We start from the raw sequence: 11239 nt of genomic DNA, 5'->3' as shown, positions 1-11239 counted from the left end.
ATGCAAATCAAAACAACAATGAGGTATCACCTCACACCTGTCAGAATGGCCGCCATCAACAAATCATCAAACAACAAGTGTTGGCGAGGGTGTGGAGAAAAGGGGTCTCTGGTACACTGCTGGTGGGAATGCAGACTGGTGCAGCCACTATGGAAAACAATATGGTGTCACCTCAAAAAATTAAAAAATGATCTTCCATTTGACCCAGTGATCCCATTTCTAGGCATATACCCTAAGAAGCATAAAACACCAATAAGAAAGAATATACGTACCCCCATCTTTGTAGCAGCACTATTTACAATTGCTAAAATCTGGAAACAGTCCAAGTGCCCATCAGTAGATGAATGGATCAAAAAGCTGTGGCACATATACACAATGGAGTACTACGCAGCGGTAAGAAAGAAAGATCTCTTATCCTTTGAGACTACATGGAGGGACCTGGAAAGTATCATCCTAAGTGAAACAAGCCAAACAGAGAAAGACAAATTTCATATGATCTCACTGATTTGTGGAATATAATGAACATAACAGTTTGAGGACAATCCCCTAAGGAGTGGGGAGGTGGGAGAGGGATGAACCACAGAACTTATATGCATGTATGCATGAACAGTGGACATGGACAACAATCTGGGGAAGGGGCAGGGAGGGAAGGGGGAGGGGGGAATCAGTGGTGGAAAAAAGGAGAATCATCTGTAACAAAAATTAATCAATAAAAAAAGAAAAATAAAAAAATAAAATAAAATACTAGAAACTAGAAAGATTACAAACACACATACTGTTAACTACAACCACAATTTATTTATTGTACAAGTAACTCTTCCCATTATCTATTAAAATGATAAAATTGTGGAAGATATTTAAACTCTCAAAAAATAAATAAATAAAGGAGAGCAAAAAAAAAAAAAAAGAATGCCATCTATTTCTTGACGTTAATTTGTATCCTACTACTTTACCAAATTCATTTAAGTCTAGTAGATTTTTGATGGAGTCTTCAGGGTTTTCTATGTACTATATCATGTCATCTGCAAATAATGACAGTTTCACTTCCTCCTTTCCAATTTGGATCCCTTTCATTTTTTCTTCTTGTCTAATTGCTGTGGCTAAGACTTCCAATACTATGTTAAATAAGAGTGGCGAAAGTGGACATCCCTGTCTTGTACCAATTCTTAAAGGAAATGTTTTTAGTTTTTCCCATTTAGTGTGATATTGGCTGTAGGTTTTTCATATATGGTCTTTATTATGTTGAGGTGTGATCTCTCTATTCCCACATTGTTGAGCATTTTTATCAGAAATAGGTGCTGGATTTTGTTGAATGCTTTTTCAGTGTCAACTGATATGATCATATGAATTTTATTTTTTATTTTGTTTATGTGGTGTATCACGTTTATTGATTTGCAAATATTGTACCATCCTTGCATTACTGGGATGAATCCCACTTAGTCATGGTGAATAATTTTTTTGATGTATTGCTGGATCTGATTAGCTAATATTTGTTAAGTATTTTGGCATCTGTATTTATCAGGGATATTGGCCTGTAGTTTTCTTTCTTTGTAGTATCTTTATTCTGTTTTGGAATTAGGATTATGCTGGTCTCATAAAATGAGATTGAAAGTCTCCCGTCTTCTTGGATTTTCTAGAATAGTTTGAGAAAAATGGGTATTAGATCTCTGAATGTTCGGTAAAACTCCCCCGTGAAGCCATCTGGGCCTGGGCTTTTGTTTGTTGAGAGTTTCTTATTTACATCTTCAATTTTTGTTGTTGTTGTTATTGGTCTGTTCAAGTTTCTATCTCTTCCAGGTTCAGTTTTGGGAGACTGTGTGTTTCTAGAAATTTATCCATTTCACCTAGATTGTCCAATTGGTTGTCATATAATTGTTCATAATATGTTTCAATGATCCTTTGTATTTCTGTGGTGTCAGTTGTTAATTCTCTTCTTTCATTTCTGATTTTGTTTCTTTGGGTCCTGCCTTTTTGTTTCTTGATGAGTCTGGCTAAAGGTCGATCAATCTTTTTATCTTTTCAAAGAACCAGATTTTTGTTTCATTGATCTTTTGAACTGTTTTTTAAGTCTCTATCTCATTTATTTCTGCTCTGACCTTTACCATTTCTTTCCTTCTACTTGCTCTGGGTATTTCTTTTTGTTTTCTTTCTAGATCTTTAAGTTGTAAGGTTAAAGGGTAAATTAAGAATTTTTCTTGTTTCTTGAGTTAGGCCTGTAGTGCTATGAACTTCCCTCTCAAGACTGCTTTTGCTGCGTCCCATAGATTTTGTGTTGTGTGTTTATTTTTATTGGTTTCCAGGAAGTTTTTAATTTTTTTTTTATCTCGTTGGTAACCCATTCATTGTTTCATAACATGCTATTTATCCTCAATATGTTCAAATGTCTTTGCATGTTCTTGTAGCAATTGGTTTCTAATATCATGCCAGTGTGGTCTGAGATGATACTTAATATTTCAATTTTCTTGAATTTGTAGAGACTTACTTTGTGTCCTAATATGTGGTCTATCTTCAAGAATGTCCTGTGTACACTTGAGAAGAATTTATATTCTGCAGCTTTGGGGTGAAATGTTCTGTAAATATCAATTAAGTCCAACTGATCTAGGTAGTCATTTAAGGCCTCTATGTCCTTGTTAAGTTTTTGTCTGGAAGATCTATCCAGTGGTGTAAGTAGAGTGTTAAAATCACCCACTAAGATTGTATTGCTATTGATCTCTCCCTTGAAGTCCTCCAGAAGTTTTTAATATATTTTGGAGCTCCCATATTTGGTGAATATATGTTTACCAGTGTTATATTCTCTTGTCGGATTGACCCTTTTAATATTATGTAGTGACCTTCTTTCTTCTTTGTCTCTTATTATGGCCCTTATTTTGAAGTTTATCTTGTCAGATATGAGTATTGCTACAATAGCTTTTTTTTCATTTTCGTTTGCTTAGTAAATTTTTTTCTATCCCTTCACTTTCATCCTGTGGGAGTGTTTTGTTGTGAGGTGAGTTTCTTGTAGATAGCATATATATGGGTCATGCTTTTCTATCCAATCAGCTATCATATGTCTTTTGATTGGAGCATTTAAGCCATTTACATTTAAGGTAATTATTAATAGATTGTTATTAGTTGCCATTTTTATTTTATGGCTATGTTCTTCCTCTCTCTCTGTTTTTTGGGTTTTTTTCCTTCTTCTTCTTGCAACAGTCCCTTCAGCATTTCTTGCAGTGCTGGTTTTGTGGTGGTAAATTAAAAATATGAAACACTTCACAAATTTACGTGTAATCCTTGTCAGGGACCATGTTAATCTCTGTATCATTCCAATTTTAGTATATGTGCTTCCAAAGTGAGCACTTAAGGTAATTATTGATAGATAGTTATTAGTTGCCATTTTAATTTTATGATTGTGTTCCTCTCTCTCTCTTTCTCTCTCTGTTTCTTCTTCTTCTTACAACAGTCCCTTCAGCATTTCTTGCAATGCTGGTTTGGTGCTGGTAAATTCCTTTAGCTTTTTTTTATCCATGAAACTTTTTATTTCTCCTTCAATTTTGAATGATAGCCTTGCTGGATAGAGTAGTCTTGAATTCAGGCCCTTGCCTTGCATTACTTTGTACACTTCATGCCACTCTCTTCTGGACTGCATTGTTTCTATTGAGAAATCAGCTGACAGTCTAATAGGAGCAGCTCCCTTGTAGGTAACTTTCTGTCTCTCTCTTGCTTCCTTTAAGATTCTTTCTTTGTCTTTAATGTATGCCATTTTTATTATGATGTGTTTAGATGTGGGTCTCCTGGGGTTCATCTTGCTTGGGACTCTCTGTGTTTCTTGGACTTGTGTGACTTTTTCCTTCACCAGTTTAGGGAAGTTTTCTGTCATTATTTCTTCAAACAGGTTCTCTATTCCTTTCTGTGATTCTTCTCCTTCCAGTATCCCTATAATGCTAATGTTGTTATGTTTTGTATTGTCCCAAAGCTCCCTTAAACTTTCCTCCTGCCTTTTTAAAATTTTCTTTCCATTTGCTGCTCTATTTGAGTGTTTTTCTTAACCTTGTCTTCTAAGTCTGTGATTTGGTCTTCAGCTTCTTCCAATCTACTATTGAACCCTTCTAAGGTATTTTTCATAACTGCTATGTCATTCTTTATTTCCTCTTGATTTTTATGCATAGCTTCTACCTTTTTTAAAAGCTGAAGTAGTTCCAAGTGAGCTCTTCATAATTCTTATTAAGTTGTTTGTAGTACTCACCAAATTGTTTGAGCATCCTTAAAATTATTGCTTTGAATTCTTTATCTGACAAGTTGCTGTCTTCCATTTTCTGCAGTTCCTTTTCTGGTGGTTCCTCTTTTCTTTCCTTTGGGTGTTGTTTCTTTGTCTTCATTTTAGCCGCCTGGTAGCTCTAGACCTGCTGAGGGATGTTTGGATGTGTATGCACCTCACTGTATATCAAATTAGGGTACTGTGTGTCCCAGACTGTTTTATTGTGTGTCATCTCTTGCCTGCTATGTATCCTGGAGGACTGACCACTGGGGGGCTGGTATTGGTATGTCCTGATAGGTGCTGTTGCTGGATCATGTGGGCCCCTCTAGAGCTGGTGCCTGTAGCTGTATAGCTCAGGCCCTGTTGGAGCCATGCTCCCTGCTCGTACAATGGGCAGCTAGATCACACAGTCCCTTTGGAGACCCAGCTCTACCCCTATGTTGTGGGTAACTGTGTTGTGCAGACCTCTCTGGTGCCCCAGCACTCCGCAGGTCCCATGGGCAGCTAGATCACATGGGTCCCTCTCTGGCTCTGGCTTCCCACTGCTCTTGTGGGCTTCTGGATCGCACAGACCTCTGTGGAGCCCCAGGTCCCACCACTGGTGGCTGGGGAGTGCTGCTGCCCCTTGGGGATCAACTCCTGCTCAGCCTGTGCTGTAGTTTTTGGGGATGGGTCTCAGCTATTGGTCTGTGCTTCTGCTGCCTGGGGATGGATTCTGTTCCCAAGCCTCTGTTGCTGGGGGTATATCTCGACTCTGATCAGGCTTCTACTGTGGGGATAGTGCTGGGCTCCCGACCATTTGCAGCTTTCACAACTAGCCCCTTGGCAGCTTTACTACTGTGCATTGGTCTGTGTTGACACAGGGTGTCCACTGGTCCGATGGTGCCAGGTGCACTGGTGGGCTCAGGTTGCTGGGCCCTTGCCACTCCCACTGCCTCCTCCCAGGAAAGACCCAGCATCTTCCAAAATGGTGGGACCTCCCCATGGTGCAGGAAGAAGTGCCCTGAAGAGCTACTTCCCGTGGTAGCTGGCTACTCCCGTTCACAGCACAGGAACCTTCTGCTCCATGTCTCTGTACTGCATGAGTTTGGTCGTCCACCTTTACATCCACTCACACTTTCTCACACACTAGTTTACTCTCTCACCCACTCACGCTCCCTCAGGTCCTACATGCTGCCATCTTTCCAACAAATTTACTTTTTGTCTGTATAGATTTGCCTATTCTGGACATTTCAAATGAATGAAATCAGACAATATGTAGCTTTTGTGTGTGGCTTTATATACTTAGTATAATGTTTCCAAGGTGTATCCATGTTGCAGCATGTATCAATACTTCCTTTTTTTTTTTTCTTTTGTTAATCCTCACCTGAGTATATTTTTCCATTGATTTTTAGATAAAATGGAAGGGAGGGAGAAAGAGAGAGAGATTGATGTGACAGAGACACACCGATTGGTTGCCGCCCGACTGGGGCCAAGAATCAAATCTGAATCTCAGGTTTGTACCCTTGACCGGAAATCAAACTCTACAGTCCACAGGCCGATGATCTAACTGCTGAACCAAACCAGCTAGGACCAGTATTTCCTTTCTATGGGTGCATAATCATCCATTGTATGGACATACAACATGTTTATCCATTCCTAAGTTGATGGACATTTGGGTTGCTTTCACTTTTCCACGGTTATAAATAATGTTACTATGAACATCCATGCCCAAATTTTTATGTGCACTTATGTTTTTATTTCTCTTTGGTATACAACTAAGAGTGGAATTGCTGAGTCATATAGTAACTCTATGTTTAATGTTTTGAAGAAGTGCAAAACTGTTTTTTACAGTAGCTGTGCCATTTTACATTCTCACCAGCAATGTATGAGGGTTTTGATTTTTCCCCATCCTTGCTAACAGTTGTTTTGTTTTGTTTTTTTCTTATTATAGCCATCCCAGTGGGTGGGAAGTGGTATCTTACTATAGTTTTGGTTTGCATTTTTCTAGACTAATGATATTGAAGATCTTTTCTTCTGCTACTTGAATATCTTCTTTGAAGAACATCTACTCAAATCCTTTCTCCTATTAATTCAGTTATTTGTTTTTATTGTTTAGGTTTAAGAGTTCTTTATATATTTTTGGTACAAGTTTCTTATCAGATATAAGATTTTCAAGTATTTTTCCATTCTGTGGATTGTCTTTTTACTCTCTTGATGGTGTACTTTAAAGCACAAAAGTTTTGCCTGGCTGGTGTGGCTCAGTGATTGAGCGTGCAAGGGGTCGCCAGTTTAACTCTTGGTCAGGGCACATGCCCAGGTTGTGAGCCCCATCCCCAGTTGGGGGAATGCAGGAGGCAGCCAATCTATGTTCTCTCTCATCAATGTTTCTATCCCTCTCTCCCTCTCCTTTATTCTCGCTCTAGAAATCAATAAAGAAAAAACTTTAAAAAAATATAAAGCACAGAAGTTTTTAATTTTGATAAAGCTTAGTTTCTTTTGTTGTTTTTTTCTTTTGGTGCCTCTACTAAGAAAGCATTGCTTAAACTAAGGTCATGAATATTTATGTCTGCTTTTTCCTAACAGTTTTATAGTTTTAGCTCTTGCATTTAGGTCTTTGATCCATTAATTGATTTTCCTATGTTGAACCATCCTCACAGTCTGAGATAAATTCTACTTGGTCATGGTGTATAATCCTTTTTGTATGTTACTATATTTAGTTTCTTGGTATTTTTGTTGTTGTTGAAAATTTTTACATCTACATTCATAAAAGATATTGGGTCTGTAATTTTCTCTACTTGTGATGTCTTTGGTTTTGATGTCAGAATAATCCTGGACTCATAGAATGAAATAGGAAATGTTTCCTCCTCTTCTATTTTTTTTAGAAGAGTTTCTCAAGTATTTGTGTTAATTCTTTAAATTTTTTGTAGAATTTATCCACAAAGGTATCTGGATCCAAAATTTCATTTGTGGAATGTTTTTTGATCACTAATTCAATTTTTTTTACTTGTTACATGTCTATTCACATTTTCAGTTTTTTCTTGAGGTAGTTTTGATAGTTTGTATCTTTCTAGGAATTAGTTCATTTCATCCCAGTTATCTAGTTTGTTGGTATATAATTGTTTATAGAATTCCCTTATAATCCTTTTTTTTATTTCTGTAAAGGTAGCAGTGATGTCTCCCTCTTTCATTCATTTTTAGTAAGTTTTTTTCTTTTTTTGGTTAATCTAGCTAAAGGTTTGTAAATTTTGTTGATCTATTCAAAGGGCTCACTTCTGATTTTTAAAAATTTTTCTCTGTTTATTTTTTTTTTACTATTTCACTCCGTTCAATTGTGCAAATTTCATGTCTTATATTTTGGAGCTCTGTTGTTAGCTTTACACACAGGGGTGGGTAAAAGTAGGTTTACAGTTGTTTGTATGTAAAAAGACATACAAGTCATAATTACGAATAATACACCAATAAACTCTGCTTTGCATACTCACAACATTTGCCCACACCTGAATATTTAAAGTTATTATTATATCTTTTTGCTGAATTGATCTTTTATCATTATAAAATGTCTTCTTTGTTGCTAGTAAAAATTTTTGTCGTAAAGAGTATTTTGTCTAATAGTAAAGCCACTCCAGCTCTTTTGGTTACTGTTTGTATATATTTTTCCATCCTTTTAAAACTTTCAAAGTACTGGTGTCCTTGAAACTAATATTTATCTCTTGTAGACACCATAGATTTGAATCAGATTTTCTTAGTCATTCGGCCAATCTCTGCCTTTTGATTAGAGTGTTTCCAGGGAATTGCTAGGAGAAAATTGAATAATGGCAATTCTCTTGGGATGGGGCTCCTGAGGAACTCAAAATTACTTCTGTCCCCAAGAGATGATAGGATGATAGTTTTCACAGGTACTTTTGTTTTGAGACTGGAGTATTTCAAGGCTTCTACTTAACTAGAAAGAGGAAGATATTATGAGGCAAGTTAAGGTATCACAAAGCTCACTATACTTATTGTGATTCCATGCTTTTCCTTAAATAAATATTTTTGGAATTGTTGCAAAATTTTAGTTATTTTCCAACCCAACTTTTCTGAAAAAGTTAATTGAGACAATTTATGTCAGTATTCTCATTATTCTTATGGAGAAGCGAAATTTCAGAGGTCTTTTTATTTTAAATTTTTTTCTTATTTGATTATCTTTTTTGTTACAGATGTTTCTCCTTTTTCCCCCACTGGTAATCCTCTCCCCAACCCTCCCCGCCCTGTCCCCAGCTTTGTTGTCCATGTATATTGATCATGCATACATGCATATAAATTCTGTGGATTATCTCTCCCCCACCAACCCCTCTCCTGTAGATTGCCAGTCTGTACCCCAATTCCATGTTTCTGGTACTGTCCCATTCCTCAGCAGTTATGTTCATTATATTCCACAAATAACTTAGCTCATATGATACTTGTCTTTCTCTGTTTGGCTTGTTTCACTTAGGATGACACTTTCAAGATCGTTCCATGTCATCTCAAAAAATAAGAGATCTTTCATTCTTACAGCTGCATAATATTCCATTGTGTATATGTACCACAGCTTTTTTATCTATTCATCTACTGACGGACATTTGGGCTGTTTCCAGATCTTAGCTATTGTAAATAGTGTGGCTACAAACATGGGGGTAAATATATTCTTTCTGATTGGTGTTTCAGGCCTCTTAGGGTATATTCCTAGAAGTGGGATCACTGGGTCAAATGGAAGTTCAATTTTTAATTTGTGAGCTACCACAATATTGTTTTCCATAGTGGCTGCCCCAGAATGCATTCCACCAGCAATGTACTAGAGTCCTCTTTTCTCCACACCCTCGACAAAACTTGTTGCTTGATGATTTGTTGATGGTGGCCATTCTGACAGGTATAAGGTGATACCTCACTGTTGTTTTAATTTGCATCTCTCTGATGATTAGTGATGTTGAGCATTTCTTCATATGTCTCTTAGCCATTTGTATGTCCTGTTTGGAGAGGTTTCTATTTAGTTCCTCTGCCCATTTTTTAATTAGGTTCTTTGTCTTCCTTTTGTTGAGTTGTATAAACACTCTATATATATTGGAAATTAACCCCTCATCTGATATATTTTTGGCAATTATGCTTTCCCACCCAGTGGATTTCCATTCCATTTTCATGATTGTATCTTTTGCTGTGCAGAAGCTTTTGAGATTGATGTGGTCCCATGTGTTCATTTTTTCCTTAGTTTCTGTTGCCTTAGAAAATGTATCAGTGAAAGTTCTGCTGCATATGATGTCTCAAATTTTGTTGCCTGCAGTTTCTACTAAGATTTTTATGGATTCATGAGTCACATTTAAATCTTTTATTCATTTTGAGTTTGTTTTTGTGTGTGGTGTAAATTGATGATCTAGTTTCACTTTTTTTTTGTTATTTGTTGTTGTTTGTTTTTTTTTGCATGTAGCTGTCCAATTTTCCCAACACCATATATTAAAGAAGCTGTCCTTACTCCACTGTATGCTCTTGCCACCTTTGTCAAATATTAATTGAGCATATTGCCTTGGGTCCATTTCTGGGTTCTCTGATGTGTTCCACTGGTCCATATGCCTGTTCTTGTGTCCGTACCAGTCTGTTTTGATTACAGGGGCTTTGTACTATAACCTGAAATCTGTTAATGTGACCCCTCCTACGTTGTTCTTTTTCAAGATTGCTGTGGCTTTTCGAGGTCTTTTTTGGTTACATATGAACTTTTGAAGTATTTGTTCTACTTCTGTGAAGTATGTCATTGGTATTTTAATGGGGATTGCATTGAATCTATAGATTGCTTTGGGTAATATGGACATTTTAATGATGTTAATTCTCCTAATTCATGAACAGGGTATGTGCTTCCACTTTTTTATACCTTCCTCTATTTCCTTTTTCAATGACCTGTAGTTTTCTGCAAATAGGTCCTTTATTTCTTTGGTTAAGTTTATTCCTAGGTATCTTAATTTTTTTGCAGCAATGGTAAATGGGATTGTTTTCTTAGTTTCTCTTTCTGAGAGTTCATCATTGGTGTATAAGAATGCTGTCGATTTCTTGATGTTAATTTTGTATCCTGCTACTTTGCCAAGTTCATTTATTAAGTCTAGTAAATTGTTGATGGAGTCTTTGGGGTTTTTTCTACATATAGTATCATGTCATCTGCGAATAATGACAGTTTCACTTCTTCTTTTTCAATTTGGATTCCTTTTATTTTTTTCTTCCTGTGTGATTGCTGTGCCTAAGGCTTCCAGTACTATGTTAAATAAGAGTGGTGAAAGTGGCCATCCTTGTCTTGTTCCAGTTTGTAAGGAAAGTACTTTTAGGTTTTGCCCATTAAGTATGATGTTGGCTGTAGGTCTTTCATACATGGCCTTTATTATGTCGAGATATGATCCCTCTATTCCCACATTGCAGAGCATTTTTATCAAGAATGGATGCTGGATTTTGTTGAATGCTTTTTCAGCATTTATTGATATAATCATGTGGTTTTTATTCTTAATTTTGTTTATGTGATGAATCACATTTATTGATTTGAGAATATTGCAACCCTTTGAGGAATCCCACTTGGTCGTGGTGAATAATTTTGCTGATGTATTGCTGGATCCAATTTGCTAGTATTTTGTTCAGGATTTTGGCATCTATGTTCATCAGGGATATTGGCCTGTAGTTTTCTTTCTTTGTAATGTCTTTTTCTGGTTTTAAAATTAGAACTATACTGGCTTCATAAAATGAGTTTGGAAGTCTTCATTCTTCTTGAATTTTTAAAATACTTTGAGGAGAATGGGTGTTAGTTCTTCTTTGAATGTTCGATAAAACTTCCCCATGACGCCATCCGGGCCTGGGCTTTTGTTTGCTGGGAGAGTCTTGATTACATTTTCAATTTCTTCTGCTGTTATTGGTCTGCTCAAGTTTTCTATCTCTTTCCTGTTCAGTTTTGGGAGACTATATGTTTCTAGAAATTGGTCCATTTCACTTAGATTGTCAAATTTGTTGCCATATAATTGTTCATAGTAGTTGTTAACAATC

At 36.5% G+C, this 11239-nt stretch overlaps 1 non-coding gene across 1 annotated transcript; it reads right to left on the bottom strand.

Moving 5' to 3' along the window:
* Window positions 1-3233: 3233 nt before the first annotated feature.
* Window positions 3234-3336, bottom strand: LOC118636781. Its single transcript, XR_004960764.1, has one exon. It is a non-coding gene; the product is annotated as a U6 spliceosomal RNA (small nuclear RNA).
* Window positions 3337-11239: the final 7903 nt, after the last annotated feature.

This window comes from Molossus molossus, unplaced genomic scaffold, assembly GCF_014108415.1.
Source record: "Molossus molossus isolate mMolMol1 unplaced genomic scaffold, mMolMol1.p scaffold_m16_p_2, whole genome shotgun sequence".
Classification (NCBI taxonomy): Eukaryota; Metazoa; Chordata; class Mammalia; order Chiroptera; family Molossidae; genus Molossus; species Molossus molossus.
Note: the sequence above shows the minus strand (reverse complement) of the source record. Positions and strands in the feature narration are given on the sequence as shown.